The 18,433-nt window shown below is 36.6% G+C and overlaps 1 protein-coding gene across 17 annotated transcripts in view; it reads right to left on the reverse strand.

Moving 5' to 3' along the window:
- Positions 1 to 18,433, reverse strand: part of ens (ensconsin) — a 358,571-nt gene that overhangs the window by 181,246 nt on the left and 158,892 nt on the right. For 3 of the 17 annotated variants that reach the window (XR_010518758.1, XM_065236801.1, XM_065236803.1), the window contains exon 1: positions 13,781 to 14,007. The exons of 5 other annotated variants lie outside the window; for them this stretch is intronic. The gene's annotated coding sequence lies outside the window, so the exon portion shown is untranslated. Of the gene's footprint in view, positions 1 to 13,780; positions 14,032 to 18,433 lie in introns of those variants that run through there. 9 more of the 17 variants (XM_065236802.1, XM_065236806.1, XM_065236821.1 and 6 more) reach the window with 7 other exon arrangements.

The raw sequence follows: 18,433 nt of genomic DNA on the forward strand, positions 1-18,433 counted from the left end.
CTCCCTGCGTTGACAGTCGCCTATATATTTTTTGAAATGTGTATGGACCGTAGATACTCGCTAATAGAAGATTTTTCCTGCAATATTGGCTATGATTTTATTTATTTAAACATCTAAACTTTGTCATCCGACTAACTGCTGAACAACTCAAGTCTCCAGTCACGAAAAAAAAGCCAAAAATGTTTAAATTAATAATGTGTTTAGGCATCTAGTTACTAAATTAAGGGGGTAATGATTCCCGCGTTTGAAAAAGTCGCGGGATTCGATTTTTTTTTGTATTCCCAAAAAAATGCCTTTATGACATTTTTAAGCTTGAGAAAAAATACTAACACTAAAAAATTGAACATGTGTCGGTCTAAGCAGCCAGTTTTCCTAAAATAATATTTTAAGAACTAATCGGAAAGAGATGATGACATTTTAGAACAAATGTCTGAGGAACTCGATAAAATAAACTCTCTTGCTGAAATTGTTGGCGTGATACCAGTTAACACAATTTTCAAACCGGGTGTCATCTCCTATCAGCTCATAGATAGAAAAATTTATTTGAATGAAATTCATCTCTCATTATATTTAACTAATATAAGCAAGTCGAAATTTGATGTAGTTCTTGTTCATTTAAGTAGCTGGTTATCGTTTATTTTTAATCTGAAGTCAATGAGCAACGTTGATAAGTTTTTTTATGTTTCGATCAATCAATCAATTGTTCCATCGTTTCAGCAACAATCCATCCATTGTTAAATATCTGGTAACTAAGTGGATGAACTGGATTGGGATTTTTCTGATCCCTTACTTGATTGTTGTACCGGGATTTCCCGGGCAAAACCCTCTACTCAATAATTAATATCTACCATCGACCACAATGTTCTTGTTCTAGAATGCTCCTGTGTTTGAAAGTGTTGAAAGTGTTGAATGATGAATTTTGAGCTTCTGTCAGTATCTAGTCACTTTTTCGGGAGTACCCGGAACATGCTCGGATATGGTTCATCTGAATTTAAAATTACGTTAGGATAAGCAAAGTTGGTCTTAAATAAGATCCAACTTGTTTTGATTTCTTAAAGGTGAAAACGGCATGAAATAAAAAGCATTAAAAATATTCTGATAATTAACTTGAAAATGAATAGAAACCAGCTAAATTATTTTAGAGGCTGTTATGTAATGGTATGTAATGTACATGTAAATGGAAGAATGTGAAAAAACGGAATATTTCATGTGCAATAATTATTATTTAATTCAAATAAATCCAATGATGAAGAACCTGTCAGGCTTAATCAATTTAAATATAACGACAAATGTAAACGTTACTCAATAATAAAGACTGTACAACTACTAAACAGACAATTAATTTTAACGCAAAGACAATTGACCTCTCAATTGACACCGTCTTCAACCACAGCTTGTACAGACTGAACACTTAACATTAGAGAACGGACAACGGAGACCTAGTAGATCAGTAGGAAAATTTCCTTTTACGAACAGTTCCACCGACTGGAGCGGGAATCGAACCCACACTTCATGACACTCACAATACGTCTGAACGACGGGTGACGTCGTTAACCACTATCTATACTTTAGAGATTTTAGACGCTCCCGTCTCCCTGTGTAGACAGTTGAGTATGGGCATTTTTTTTAAATTTTGTATGGACCGAAGAAATGTAGTTTATAGATCCTCCTATAATAAATGAATCTTCACAACGGACTCGTTCATGAAAAAAGCAATTCCAGGTCGAAAGCGAAAAAAAATGTTGGGTTGGCCTTTTCCGATTTGCGTGAAACTTTGTATAATTGTTTGTTATGGCTTATCATCATGAGCTGAAATTCACCCATTTTAAGCCCTGCAAAAATTTCGAATTGGTGCGTCCCTTAATTTTCAAAAAAAATCATAGAACGACTCCCAATCAAAAGTTGCCAAAAATACTTACAAATACTTTTGGTCAAATATTTCAAAATGTTATTTAAATATTGTTTAAAAAATGTGTACAGAAAACAACTTTCAAGGTCTAAGGAATCGTTTTCCACGCAAAAAAATACACTAATAAGTTCAATTTTATTATAAAAAGTATTTTTCCTACCATATTTGGGGATTTTAGAGAAAATTTCACAAATTAGCTTTTTTATAAGCTTTAAAATAAAAAAAAATATTAAAACAAAATTTAAAATGTTCATACATTTTTATTTAAGTTTAAACACAATTTTAGATTATTACCCAAAATTACCAATTAAAATTTTCCGTGTATATTTTCCTGGAAAGCATTCAGACGCAATTTTGATTGGAAGTCACGTTTTCATTCTATCATTGTTTTTTTAAATTATTAAATCCACCATTTCGAAATGTTTTGCAGGCCGAATTTTAGCTTTACATAAATGATTAGCCGTAACAAACAACTATGCAAAATTTTACGCAAATCGGAGAAGGTCATGTCGGTTCGATTCGTCATTTGGGGTGGAATTGCTTTTAAACTTTTAGTAAAATTTAAAATGTCTATGAAATTTATACCGGCCGTTCTTAGCTCAGTCGGGTAAGGCACAAGCAATGATACAGCCACCGAAAGCTCTCAATTAATAATTCCACACTAAAAAAAATCACGGAATTTCTCGGAAACGGGTACAGGAATTTGATCAACATGAGCATTTTTCATTTTTACCGTCAGAATTATAATCTAGTTTTAAAATGTAAGCAAATAGAGGAAAAATAAACGAATTTCAGAGTTTACCTCTCAGAATTTTATGAATCTTTGCATAATTGTTTGGTATGGGTAACATATCAGGAGGGTTTCGGTCAGTTTGAGCACCTAATTTTTCAAAATGACGGATACTATATTTTTCAACAAATTTTAGCACGAAAGTGAAATGGCCCTTGAAACAAAGTTATAGAAAACTGGAATTTTTTCATCCTCTACTCCTTACCCAGCTGGAAGCACTGGACAAATAGAACTACGAATAATTTGATCAAATCAAATGCTCTGTAATGATGGCTTTTATGTTGGGAAGATCAGTACTTTAAAAAGGATAACTTTTGAGGCAAAGCAAGGCGTCCTCAAAAAGTTTAAGGAAAAGGATGCACTAGTGTCCACAACAGGTACAGTAAAAAATCACACAGACGCCCTTATTCGCACTATATATTCAAAGGTAAAAGGAAAAGAAGAGCCACGGCAGCCAATTGAAGCTAGAACCGGGTACCTGGGCAATCCACAATACCCACGGCAACAGCCAGTAAACGATACCATGTAGTATTAAGTTGTTGATTATTGTAACATTTATAAATGCATTTTAAGTTATGTACTAGAATAAATTTTATTTTTATGGAATAGATGGATCGCACCAAATGTTGAGCTCTTTTTTAACGATATTAATTAAAAGAAAAAACTAAACATTCAAACACTAAAATTGACCGCTCCAACGATGGTGACGACCATCGACGATGGGAAACGTAAACAAAATCTGAATTAGTTTTCTGTGCAAAATTTAACAACAAGTTGTATCCTAAGCAACAATATAACAGCCTTTTGTCTTTTACTCTGATTTCTTGTGGTTTTATAACGGCAATAAGCAATCTTTTTAATTTAAATACTGCATTTAACAGTGCAAAACATTCTTGATTAGTAGTTCAGCTTTATGCTGTTTTAAAAACCTTTTAAAGTCTGACGAGAAAATCAGAAAGTGTTTAAAAATGAATTTAATGCAGCACTCAATCCCTTTATAAAACTGTTCAGTATATCAATTGGTATTTGTTTGTTTTATTGATGTCACGACAAAATTCTTCTTAAAGGTAATTTATCATTATGAAAGCAATTATGAAACCGTTCGGTTTCAAACGGGATCAAAAAGCATATATTGATGGGTTTTGGTGTTTAACATAATCAAGTGGGGCTTTCAAACGTCACAAGGAAATGCCAAAGGATAATCGAGCAATCATTCTAGCAATGCTGTCGACGGAAGAAAAAAGGAATCCAATTCTGGAAATTTCGGGGAGGGCAGCTCCGACAAAATCGCTCAACAACAACAGAGCAGCCGACTGAGAGGAGCAAAGTGAATGTGGCTTACGACGAACTGGAAGCCGTCAAATTAGACGCTTAAAATTTATGGGAATACACAGCATATTGTCAATGGCAGCCTTCTCCAGAAATAACGTTGCGATGATGATCCGAATGATGATCCGAATAGCATCAGTGTCGAACTGGGACTGCGAAAAACTGCTGGAAACTCAACCGGAAGAAGGAAAACTTTTCGGGAACGATTGAGCTGTTCCAAGTTACGTAGACTCACTTCCTAAGTAACTGCTTCCAATAGATTAATTTCCCTTATCAAGGATGTCACGCAACTTGTTGATCAAACGCTGGAGTAGAACATCGTTGCAATGATCGCACAACAAAACTATCGAAAGATAAACAAATTTTGATGTTTATCTTTTTCCAGGCAACTTTGCCACCATTATTGCCGTCATAAAAATAAACGGAATAGGATCAAGCAAAAAGGCTTCAGATAAAAACAATGCAGTCTGCAAATTATCTTCGTAAAAGCCACATTAAAATGTTTATCATTTGTTAGCGATTTCATGAAAGCAAAACAGCTTTTTCACAAATGGCTTATGGACAATTAATGTTTATGCTAACGCCATATTGATATTATTCCATTTGCTTTTTTACAATCTTCGTTTTTCAAGATGTTTTTTCCTTTAAAATAACTTTATTCTCATCAATTCATCAATGAGCAGTAATAGAAATTACGAAAATCATCAAATTGTCTCGGCTGGGCGCAATGATTAACATAACATATAACTACACAGCAAAAAATAAATTTTAATATTACATCCAAGAGGATGCACTTCACTCATGTCGAAAATCTCATGTAATTTTTATGGCCACAAAAATAAACAAATGCAGTAAAAGCAGCGTAATGTCAGCTCAAAGGCAAATGGCACAAGTATCGGTGCTAAATGGCTTTTATTGAACTTTTAATAAGGATTTCAAATGGTTCTCAATGCATTCGTCAAATAACCTTTTTGCAGTCAAGCAAAGCTATCTTGATCAGGATTTTATGAATGTTGAAGCCTTGTAGTACTTCATAAAACGTTAAATGTTACCTGGGATAGGCAAAATTTACCAGAAGTTGTTGTTATATTATTGTTGTTGTTTATTTACTGTCCAGCTTGAAATTTACACAGAAGTTAGCATTTTTTATAAGATTTTTAATAAAAAAAACTGTTCAACAAATATTGAGAGGGTAAATTTTTGTTATTTATGTTTTAATCACTTTTCTAGATTTTTTACCTGAAATAGCTTGGATTTTTCACCGTGTACATGCTCCCTCCCAACCTTTTTTCCCTAGAACTTTGCCTCAGCCGTCATTTCCAATACACCATTTTGAACTTTTTTCAACAAGATTCAAATGGCCGAATTTAAAATGTGAATGATTGACTATAAGAATTTTAAATTTATGCAAAGATTTATGAAAATCAAAGAAGGTCGTGTATGATCGATTCGAAAACCCTTGGATCTGTTAACGGAAATCAAAGAAATTTCTAATGATGAAACTTCTAAAGTAGCAGTTTTTAATCCCAGAAGGACAACAGATTTTCCAAAACTCTAGCACTAATTTAAAAAAAAATCAAGCCCTGTGAAGATGCTTACAGACCAAACATTATTTACAAACTCATTAATGCAAAAAGCTCTTATTTTTTTAGTATTTCAAGGGAGTTATTCAAGTATTATTTGGGCAGGTAGTAAAATGACTGATTGATGAGATTCGTTCAGTACGGAGACACTAAGCTGGTTGAGATTCATAAAGATCGTTTGACTTAATGGTTGTGTTGTGGAAGGTCAACATTTTATTTATTTGTCGTCAATCAGTGTAGACCGTTTTACAATTTTACTTAAACGCTAATTGTTACAATTTTACTTCAAGTACTTGCATAACATTTATTCTAAGCATAAAAATTGATATTTTCCAAAATCTCTGGGCTGTTAACTCTTTGCGAAATCACATCGTTTATATTTAAAAGCAATCATTGCGAACTCTCTTCGTTTTTTGAGCTCATCTAAATTAATTAGCATACAACGCGATTCATAAGATGGAAGTGGAAAACTCGTCCAACCCAACTTTTTCTCAATGCGGTTTACATGTGTATCATGATATGGAGCCCAAACTATGCTACAATATTCGAGAAGAGGCCTCACATATGCTACATAAAGTGTTTTGATTGTGTAGGGATCATTGAAGTGCAAACTAAATCTTTTAATAAACCCAAGCATGATCCTTGCTTTGTAGATAATGTTATTGTAGTGATCAGCAAAAGTTAACTCTGACTTGATAGAATCTTTGGATTGTTTTCTGGCCAAGAGTAATTGTGTTGTGTATTACAGCGTGCTATTAAACGTCAATTTCATGTTGAAATATTTGAAGATCAGGTGCTTTAGATATCTCTATGAAAAGTTTCATGTCATCAGCATATATAGAAACATGAAGAAATTTAAAAATATGTTCTATATCGTTGACAAATAAAATAAACAGTAATGGACCAAGATTTGAACCTTGTGGCACATCAGATGTTACATTAACTATGGTGAACAGATTTCATTCAAATCTTACCTTTTGCGTCCGCCTTAATAAGTACGACTCGATCCATTTCAGTAGCCTAGGATTGAAACCTAATTTGGAAAGCTTAAAAAGCCAGAGTGGTATATCAACTCTGTCAAATGCTTTACTAAAATCAGTGTATAGCGTTTCTACATAATTGCCTTTATCCAATGAGTTTAAACAATATGACACAAAATGTATCAAGTTGGTAGCTGTAGATCGTCCTTTAACAAATCCGTGCTGTTTGCTAGTAATTACCGACCTAATCTGTTAGAATACATTTTGGTCGAGGCCATTTACAAAGCCACAGTTTCAAAAACTTCATTGGATTGCAACGTAGCAGCTAGCAGTCACTTCCCATATAGGACTCTTTGAAAAGGAAACAAAACCAACAATTTGTTTCCAAATGAACTGTTAATCACCTCCTGTTCGAGTACCACTGAAGCAATCAATTCGAAACAGTACGATCTCACCTCGACCCCGAAGTTCAGCCGACAGCATTCCAGCAGCGATTTTACCCGCCGCCATCGTCAACACTTATTACAGCACCAACAACAACAACATAGCCAACAGTGATTAGCATCTTCACCAAAGAGATGAATACCTTGACATTTTTGCACTTTGGCGCTCGTCGTGAGGTATCATCGTCTTCATCGACAACGGCAGCTGCACTTTTCTGTCCTGGTAAACATCGAGCCATTACAAGTCCAATGGCTCCAAGCAAGGCTACCGCGCGCGAAGAGCAATGATTTACGACCCTTTGCCCTTGCGGTGAAGATGGAGTTGAGCACAACTGAGGGCTCAACGAAAGCGATTGCAGCCTTAGCTAACAAGACCTGTGACGAGCCGAAAGTGAAAATTGGTTACAATGTTTCTTAGGACCGCGAGAAGAATGGGAAGCAAGAAGAACAGACAAAGTGACGATGGGCGATGATTGATATGCTGCGGGATTCCTGCTGGATCAAAGCGAAAGGGGAGGTGATAATTCGACTCATTCCTAGGTCAGTCGAGTAGAGAGGGAAAAACAAGCATTTGTGTTCTCCAAACTTTTCGACTTTTTTTTATCACTGGGTGTTCCAAAGAACTCGATGAATACATTACCGGGAACCAGTTCTAGAAAACAAGATCCAAGCTACAAATTCCTTCTGTAGCGGGATTCACCTCGAGAAGCCAACAACATCGCCGCTATCAACTCCCACACAACTATTCGCTAGACTGACCACCAATACACACTTTACAACAGGCACAAATTTTCCCTCTGACTCCGCCTAACATGGCGAACGTTTTGTTTCTTTTCCCAAAGTGTTGTTTTCTCCTAATCAAATCAGAAATTCCATTAACCATGGATGCAGGCTTTCTTTTCCCTGCCGATGCACTTTTATCACAAACATATGGTCAAATCACGGCCGCGGTTGATTGATTTTGAGGGTCCGAATACACACAGTCACCACCGTGCACACACTGACGGTGCGTCTTCGTCGACGTCGTTGATTGTCGTTGTTTATTTTCACTACATTGCCACTGCTCTTTGACGATGACTCTCACTGAGGGGTTTTCAAATTTGATGTTCCGCGCGCGAGCACACTAAATGTAACTAACTTCAATCGTCTTATCATCAATTTGGGCCCCCACTGCAGTACAGATGAGTGGTTATGAGCGCTACGCGAAAATCATCTTCGCGTGTGTAGGTCGGTAGGAAGGTACGGACAGACTTGGACTATAACGATCATTAGATGAGATGGATGATGGAGATGGACGACGAATGCCGGAATGAAGAGCAAAGGAGGGTAATATTTGATCGGTTTTGCAGGCGGTTTCACTTGTTGCTAGTTTGGTTCCACTTGATAGGAATCTTTCGATTTGTTGCCGTTTCGAAAGTATCAATACACAATGATTGTTTGTATTCCAGGGGAGGTAGGGATGCTCAGATCTTTCGAAGGGGTAAGCTTACTGATCAATTATGCAACGCTAATCTGAAATGGTAGAGTCTGTGTCAATGAATGTCCGAAAGATATGAAAGTGAAATTCGAGGAAACTTCTGCCAACTCAACTACAATCCAAAGGAATTTGGTTGAGTGCAAAAGACCGCAATAATGGCTACTCCAGGGGACCCCATATACAGAGACTAAAAGTATTTTATTGGGTTTTAGACAATAATGCGGTTTGAAGGCATTTTGGAGTTTTTAAGGTCATTTTCGCCTTACAACAGTCGTAGTCAATATTGGGTCACGACGATTTTCGCGGAATTTCCCAAAGTGGGCCGCAATCAGTAAAAGTTTGAGAAACGGTGGTCAAAGAACATTTGACAACGCTCTCTGAATGAATCACCCCTCGTTTCAGTGATGATTTTTTCTAATACTTGGGTGGTGTTTTTTCAGAACGCGGAGCTCCTGGTCTCATCCATGCCTGTAGAGCAGAACTGGCTCATAAACAGAAGGGTACCAAAAAGCCAAAAGTATATTCTGGACTCAGAAGACCGTAACAAAATCAAATGTGGTAAAAATTACACTAAAGTCTTTTTTACACGGTTTTTCGCGATTTACACGGTACGTTTTTAACGATTTCTCGACAACGGTACTATCACCTATCAACTTGATTTCAATCACATAATCCGTTTAAAGCTATAGGCCAATGGCATACTTTAAAAAAAATTACATTTTTTGGTGTAGATACAGAAATTTTTAAAATATGTCTATATGGACCATAGCATGCTATAATTACAAATGGCATAAACATCCAATTTTTTAAAAATATTTAAGCATGTGAAAAATCAAAATCTCGGTAAATCTCCGTGAAAAAAAGACCTGAGTGTATCTGGAAATATAGATGATCCCGGGGCAAATTGATCACCGCACAGAGGAGTAGCTAGAAGAAAACCTGAGAAATACAAGCAAACATGTTTTTGAAGTTTTCTATGTTGCAATCTGTTTTTTGTATACTTTTGGGAAGTGTTTAAACATTGACATAATTTGGAGGTTTATTTTATCAGAAATCAACCGTTTAGTAGTAGCCCTTACCAGAGTTAAACAAAATGATCAATAGAATATATTTTTCAGAAAATAACTTCCTTGTATTCAATGCTAAGATCAGCTAGAAAATGATCTCAAAATTCTAATGCTTGTTTTGAAGACATTTGGTAAATGGCGTTTTTTTTTTATTCTTGCGAGGTTCGATCATATAATCTATGAATGAATGAAACTTCAAGTTGTTATGCTGAGAATCCATCCGGCATTGGCATTTGTGAGCCTTTTGAAATCTGTATGTTTTCATTTTTTTTGCAATATGACTCAACATTAATTATTTCTACTTTTTGAATTGTTCCAATGCCTAATATCCCTCAAAACAGCAGTAAATAAATTCACCAGGTTTTTGCCTAGTTACTCCTCTGTGCACCAGGTGAAATTGATAAAATGCCTTGCGTTTTTAGCTGAAAATTTCGGTGATAGCATCAAGTGAAATCTTGATAGTATTTCTTCAATGATTGTTTTGATAAGTTTTTCTCAGCAAAAAAGAATATTATGCTACATAAATTTCAGTTTCATTCAAACATTCAAACAAACGTTTATAGAGCTGCAGTGATTGATTTCATTAGCTTGAGAGTAATGTTTTGCCTAAATTAAGTGTAATTGAATCCGAATAATATACAATTCATAACGGTAAAATTAGCCGGATAACATAAAATCAAAGGTTTCTACGAATTTCCTGTAATTTTTAAAAGAAATTACCAACTGCTTATTATAAGAAAAAAAATATATCTTTAGGGTTAAGTCTGCAGAAGTTGTGTCCGACCATGTATAAAGTATAGCAAAATACGCTACGAAGGGGAAATGTGGTCAACAATTGGATAACAATTTGCTACGTCATTTAGGGATTCTTCCTTAGGCATTTATGCTGAAAGCACACTTCTCACAAGGATTTATGCATCTGTTTCGGATTCAAGGTATCCAAATGTATAAAGTTCATTTACTATAAATACGCTGGAAAGCTATTTGAGGGGTTGAATTCATATTAAAATTCTCAAATTTGAAATACCACAATGTGATATGTAGTCGTGTAGTATGATAGAACTACTGATTTAAATATAATTTTTTCGTCAATGTCCATTTTTGTAAAAACTTATTTTGATATTTTCGTAAACAGTAATTTTTACGGTCTTTCAAATAACTTATTTGATCTAGGGGCTTTATCGAGCGCAATAGGATTATTATTTTTATTATTTCGGTCATTAGACCGAATTGTAAACAGTGAGATTTTGAATTAAGATTTTTTTTCGAAATCTTGAACTTGATACAAATGAGATTTAGTAAAAATTCTTGCAGATTTCGGAGCAATAACACTTTCTCCTAGTCTTTACTCACAGAAATCTTTAAAAAATGTGAATTGAGAAATTGCCTAAGATTGACAATGCTTCCAGATTGAAATTTGTTTTGAGTTTTGTGACTTATAACAATCTTTGTAATCTTAGAATCAGAAAAAAAAACAGAATTGAATTTTACTCATCAATCTGAGAAAAATACTCAAAATAAGGAACTGTGAAAAATTTCCTAGATTCTAAATTTTGCCCAGAAAATTTGTCAAGGCTTTGGGACCTAGAAGAATTTTTATTTTTCATTAAGGATCTTAGGGAATTTTAGGGTAAATTTTAAGGTTAATTTTAAAGAAATTGAAGTGTTCAAAATATAAACTGAAAAGGATTCTTGAAAAATTGTGCGCAAAAAATCTAGGACAGTTATAACCAGAACTCCATGATAATTTTGAGATTAAGTTTAAAGAAGGTCTAAGATTTCTGGAGGTGAATTTCTGAATTAAATTTAACTTCTAAATAATTCCTATAAAAATATCAAAAGTAACATATTCTGAGAATAATTTAAAAAAATACATAATTTAAAAGAAATTCTTAGGAAACTTTCAAGAAAATAATTCCTTGGAACAAGAAAGCAATAGATAACGGCGCCGGTGGTGTAGTGGTAAGCGTGATAACCTCTCACCCCAGCAGGCCTGGGTTCAATCCCAGTCGGCGCCGCCGGGATGTTCTGAGGCATAACATCTCTGATCACGCCTTCCTTCGGATGGGAAGTAAAGCCGTTGGTCCCCGGTTCATGAGTTGATGGGTCGATAGGTAGGGTCCAGGTGTGGGAGCTGCCTTCCTGGCACGTCGGTAGCATTGGTGCTCAGCACGGAAAACAAGATCGACGGAAAAAAACAAACCAAAGGAAAAAAAAAAAAAAAAAAGAAAGCAATAGAAGAGAATTCCATGGAATTTCTGAGGTAGTTTCATATTTCCCCAATATGATGATAGTGGTGCTAGTTTTCGTGGGCGAGCTAAGAGTTTCGACAAATTGAAGTTTAAATATTTGGTTACAAAAACAGATGCGTCTATTTTCAAATTCATCCTCGGATTTATGGGAAGATTTATGAGAAGAGAATTAATGGGATTTGTGCTCTCAAATCCCATACCTTGCAAAGTTTTTTTTTTTGTTTGCAAAATTTTCTCACGCACACGTATCCTTCCGATCATGTGTGCTTCTAAGTATCTTCTAATTTTCCCGAAAAAAATTATAGTTCAATCATTTGTTTGAGAATATTAAAGGAATCTAATTTTCAGAATAATTGCAAAGGAATTAGAAGGATTCCAAAGAAATTCTTATTAGAGTATCAACTAGAGTGTTTAAGCAGGATTCCAAAGAAATTCTTAGGAGAGTGTCAATGTAATTCCAACAGGAATTTAATGGCAATAACGAGGAGAGTTCCAAGGGAATTTAAAGGAGAATCTGATTTCTCTTTGAAATGTTAAATAACAGAGCACTAATAAACATAAACCTCATAATAATTTATGAAAATATTAATAAATTTATTCCATGTTCGGACTAGGAGCTCTACAGTGTTTTAAATGGTTTTCATGATACAAGAATAATGTATCACAATGGTTTTTTTTTTTTTGTAAGCAATACATATCACGTTACAACTCCCAACCTTGAAAACGGCATTAGATTCACCGGAAATTTTCGATATTTTGATTGAACAACTTTCAATTAGTATTAGTATTAAGCCAATTGAAAAGAACACATAAGTTGATAAAGTTGAAATCTACATGACTCAGAAATCCTCAGAAATTCGTAGGCTTAGTTTTCGTAAACCGAGATGGTTCTCTCGATATGCTCCTGCATTAGTAAACTTGGAAACGCCTGTTTCATACAACGCAGTATTAAATAGTTTTATAAACTACGTTATTCCTTTAAAATGAAGGTTAGTAGCAGTAGATTCCATTTTCGAATGACTCATAAGCTTTTGATGAATACCTCAAATCATTCCTTACAAGTAAATTCCCTGCATGATTCATAGTACCCTATTGCACCAGATACATGAAGCCACACCCCGCAAAGGAACTGTCCTTTTCGTAATGTGCGGAAAATGTCATCCACGGTTACAAAATGTGTGACGCCGTCCTTCTGAAAGCTTTCAAACCCATTAAACCAGCTATATCTGCTTTCGGCTTTCCACTTCCCTGCTGCCGATTAACGACAACGATTTGTCCGATCTGTAAAAACCTGAGCATCCCCAACACCATCTTCAACTCCTCCTTCACTTGAGCACGATTTGCATCCACAGGCGGAAAACAGTTGCACTTCGTTCACACGAAACACCGCAAATAATTGTTGAACATCAATTTCAATTTGCAAGTATTTAACGTTTCTTCGTCGTTTTCGTCTTCGTCTTCTACGCTGCTGCTGCTCCTCTCTCCCGTAATCATCAACATCACCTAGCTTAAGCGGTAATTTCCATCAATTTTCTTCGGTTTCTTCTTCGCCTTCCCCTATCGGTTGCACCAGTTATGAACGAATTATTGTTTTCAAATGAGCACTCCTCTTCTCACTCTGAGCGCTGGCTCTGATTCTTCGCGTCGATCAAATTAATATACACCCTAATTCAATAACGATAAAAAGCGGGCACCAACCAACCAACGCACGCAAACAACGACGACGTTTTCAGTGATTCTCGTATCCGAGAGACGGTGGTGCTATATTAGATCGGTTCTGAGCGGCGTCTAAATCGCAGAATCAGCCCAACAGCAACTTGTGTACAAAACAATATGACACTACGTGGGCGTGTGCACGACGGTGTCTGTGTAAGTCGCTCGTAATCTGCACATGCACACGAAAACAACAAAGCGATTCATTTATTTTAAATTGCAAATTATTTCCCGCACCTTTGCCGAAGCTCAAATTATTTCCCGATTACGGTCATCACTTTTTTTGCGACAACACACTTGATCACTTGAGCACACCGGGGAGATCGTTTGAGTTATCAATCGGTGTCGGATAGTGTAACACACCCGCGCGCGTGACTCACAGTGAAACCAGATAAACCGTCGGCGACCGCACCAAGCTCTGCTACGACGAACTGTTAACGAAGTACTAAATCACATTTATCCGAGGCGTCTTCCAAAAGGCCCCCGCTCGCTGGCTGCCTGCATGATGTGGTGATGATCCATGTGCGCACCGCCTCTACAAGGTACCTTCTCTCGTCGCCGTCGCCTTCGTCGTATCCGTCGAGCGAGCTAGCGGTGAACACGAAGATCTCGGGCGAACACGCTTTGGTTGGATTTGAAATGAAAACACACCACCAGCAGACCCGCAGAAGAGAAGAAACTCAAAAGATGCACATAACTCCACACAACACACCACCGAAGCACGTATGTTTTTATTATGGTTTTGTGTTTCACCTCGTGGTTGATTTCTTCGGACTTGAAATGCCACTACTTGGCGGAGCGCTGAGAAGGAACAGCCCTGTCGGAAAGTGACGACGCCGTCGACGAGAGCGCATGGATCTTACTATGTACTACTATGGGCATGGGAGAGAAAGTTTGCTAAAGCGAAATTTCTCCAGAGACGAAGTTACGTGCTATGCTTCAAAGTGCGCGTGGTTTTCTGTAGAAAAAAAATGCTAAAAGCTGGAGAGAGTTGGCAACCTCTCTCCCCTGTACAACACTCTCGAGAGCATAACTAAAGATCATTAAGCAAACGTTTCTACTGAGAAGATAAATAGTAGACCCGACGATAGGTGCCGCAGTCGCGGCGGTATAAGATGTGCATAAATGGAAGAAAATATGTGTCAGTGACCGAATATTCAAATCTCAAGTGCCGGCTAACGAAAGCGAGCCGCCGCCTCAACCACCGAGCCATCAACAAATCCGAATCGTTGGAATAATTGCTGCAAAGGGGTTCTCGTTTCTCGTGTTTTTTCGGGACTTGATAGACGAGTCTAATAATGAGAATGAATCTGGTTTGCCGGTTGGAATGGTCACGCAATGGAACTAGAACATTTTGGCCGCGATAAGCCAACAGCGTTAATCTTTACGACTCGGCAGAGTTCATGGACCTAATTTTCTTAAGAAAAATACCCGTCGTGCTTACGATAATGCAGAACTAGGATATGCAAATACTAAAGGCTTCCAGTCGACGTGACCTGAATGTGTTAGTAATGGGTCGCCAAAGTTCTAGCTAAGCAGATCACTACTGTCTGTTGACTTCAAAAGTTCTATTTTTTTCGATTTGTATTTAAGTCTCGAACTGCATGAAATTTGCACGAATTTTGCTGCCGTTTGGATTTGCGGGAATATTTTAAAGTTTTTATGGGACCATTTATGGGAAACGGAATGGAAATAGGGTAGAGAACTACTTCGGCCTAATCGCCCATTTTAGGCCTATCGTTCAGAAAACTTCAAATAAATCCATGATTTCAGAGTTAACAAGTCAATTATGCGTTTGGTACGATACTTTAGTTAATAAGCTACCGAACGAAGTCAATGAGAACGCGTGATATGAAGGTTTTCACCAATTATTCCCAAAAACAAAAGAAGTGCTCCGACCGAATCAATTTTTATCTTCATCCGATAGGCCGAAGTGAATTCATTGGCGTTTCAATGCATTATGCCGAGTTTAGAATCCGTAGGCCGACTTTGGCGTCAAGAAGCAGTGTTATACTTTTGACAATATTTCAACGATTCGTTTCTCTTTATCAAATCTTACGGTACATACGGAAAGGTAAATAAATTTGGAAGCCATCAGTAATAATAACATTCCGTTTGGTGCTAAACTGCGCTAGATTAAGAAAGACTAAGTGCGGGTTGTGCTTAATAGGCCGGAAATGGGGTAGTTAACCATATAGTACCCGTTCGATTTTGGCAACAAACCCGAAAAATTACTGTTGCCAAAATCAAACCCCGCCAAAATCGAAAGGTTTTATTTTGAAATTTAATTTATGATTTCGTTAATTTTGGACCACCTTTTATTTAAAATTGCAATCACAAGGATCAAAAATACATATTTATCAAAATCCGATGGATTTGTATCTAAAATCGAACTGAGCCAACTATGCAAAAAAAAACGTTTCCGAAGACCGCAAATCGAATCGACTATTGTACAAAAAGTTATTAGTCATTCACTTTTGGCCAAGTGCTCCGCGTATACCTAATTGGCATATATGTCAAACAACGAGCTTGCGCTTGAAGTGCCCAGCAAAATGTTGAATACTAAATGGTTGATAACTTTTGACACATGTCGAATCGATTTGCGGTCTTTTCCTTTTCCTTGATTTGTTTCCCGTCGATCTTGTTTTCCGTACTGAATACCAATGCTACCGAAACCAGTGAGGCAGCTCCCACACCTGGACCCTGGACCAGAGCTGGTGAATATCATGGCCGTCATGTGGAAATAAGAAAACAGGTCCTCTTACTATCACGAGACGAAACTACCTATCATTGGATTTCTTGTCATTTTCCAATGATCAAACACTCATGAGAATAATTCTTATGCGGTTTTGACATCGACATTTCTAACTGTAATCGGTAGAGTGAATATATAATTAAAATTTCGTCGATACTAGTAACAATAATAGCAATAAATGAGCTAGTAATTGCGATTACGTTTTCTCATCCGATGATAGTGACTGAGGTATCTCTGTAAATATCGCATAAGATCTTACATTGAAAATGACATTTGCCAGCCCTGCTCTGGACCTCGACCCATCAACTCATGCACCGATCTGCAGTCTTCGACAAAGTTGTTTTGACAAGACAAAATTGTTCTTCAAGTCTTGAAAAATCAAGCTCAGCGATTTATTGGCGCCATTTGAAACTACATACTATAAAGATTCAGTAGATTTCATTAGTAGATTTTAAATCTATCGGTAAATTGCTGAGCAACGATTTTTCAAACATTGTCAATATGCTGTTACACATTTTATCGGAGCGATAAAAATAAGAAGAAGAAAAAAAAAATAGATTTAATATTCTTAATAGGTAGTTGCAGAATCTCAAAAAATATTCTAAATCTGATACCTGTACTTTAAAAATTCATGTTAATCCGGAATTTTGCCACCGAAACTGATCCTAAAGCACCTCGATTTATTTTAACTCTTGAGTTCGAGGAAATAGAAAGAGTTTGAAACTGTCATGCACTTAGCACGGATATTAAATAATTTCTACGGAACTAATCCACTGATCTGCAGAGTCCATATTCAAGTCACAACTCCAAACCATTCACAACAAGTGTTCAAAAATGAGGGCCATGATCACTTTTTATGTCGATCAAGAACTTTTTATTATTCATTTCATATTCATATCACAATTTAAAATTAATTCCAGTAGGGTAAATGTAGGATTTATACGGTAGCTCTTCACTGGATTGTATCACCAAAACACTTCGCTCAACGTATTCAAACAATTCCTATGTCAGCTTCAATCTGATTAGTCTCGGAATCAAGCTTAGAGCTCTAGGGTCAGCTTGGTAACTTGGTAATTGTTTAGGCTTTTTCGGAAGACCAACTTGTTATGTCACGGACTTCCTTTAATTTCGAGTAGACCAGAAAACACCGTTAACCCTGCGAACTGAAGATCCACGATAATCTTTGAGAATTTAAGATAAAACCGGAAAGTTCTGTGTAGCTACACGCAAACCAAAAATCTATTACAATGAATGTTAGTTCCGTTTCCTATCATCCTCTTTTCATGAACATCGCAACGAATGTTAGAAATTGACCATGCAGGCGATGTAATGGTTTTTTGTCTTTTTTTATTTCGTGTTCCATCTACGCTTTCGACTATACCAGTAAGCTTGTAGAACTACGCACATTGTAGAACATTGTAGAACGACGCACACTCTTGTCTCGAATCTCTCCAGCAGAAAAAGCATACGAAGTCGAGCATGCGAGAAAATGAGCGCTTCATGTTTGCTTTTAGGCTAACCATATTCAGAAGCATGGAGAGAGCAGTGGAGAAAGCACAGGTTTGATAATCGCAACGTCCGTGGTTCGAATCCAGTCGGCAACCTTTTTTCTATTTTTTTCGACATAATTAATTTCACTCACTAATACACTCCACATTTTTCAGTCTCCAATTTTCCTGCATTGGACCGCAGCTAGGTATATCGCATCCTCGGTTCATGCGGTCTCCACTAACATCCTCTGATGATGAATCACACATAATTGTAAGCGAATCTTACATCCCCCGGTTGGGTGTAGTATTTCGAGAGCATCATAATATTTCAAAACTCTAGAAATTTCCAGAACCAACTACAGCAAACGAAATTTCAAGATAAGAGATCAGGGTAATTCTGGAACACTCTGACGCATTTCGAAAATCATTGTAGTTTCTAATAATTCAAATTCTGGAAGTCCAATTTCAGAAGTTGTGAGTATGGTAGACAGAGATTTGTATGAAATAATTATTATTATTTTAAACACAATTATCCCTGCTATAGTGGAGTTTCTAGAGCTTTGGTGCAAGAATCTCACACACAATAAAAGTGCCGCGAATGACGAATATCTTTCTAGGTTTATGAAGTTTCGATAACCCCGGGAT

The sequence above is a fragment of the Ochlerotatus camptorhynchus genome, unplaced genomic scaffold, assembly GCF_037179485.1.
Source record: "Ochlerotatus camptorhynchus isolate MF236.1 unplaced genomic scaffold, CSIRO-AGI_Acam_v1.1 ptg000576l, whole genome shotgun sequence".
Lineage (NCBI taxonomy): Eukaryota > Metazoa > Arthropoda > Insecta > Diptera > Culicidae > Ochlerotatus > Ochlerotatus camptorhynchus.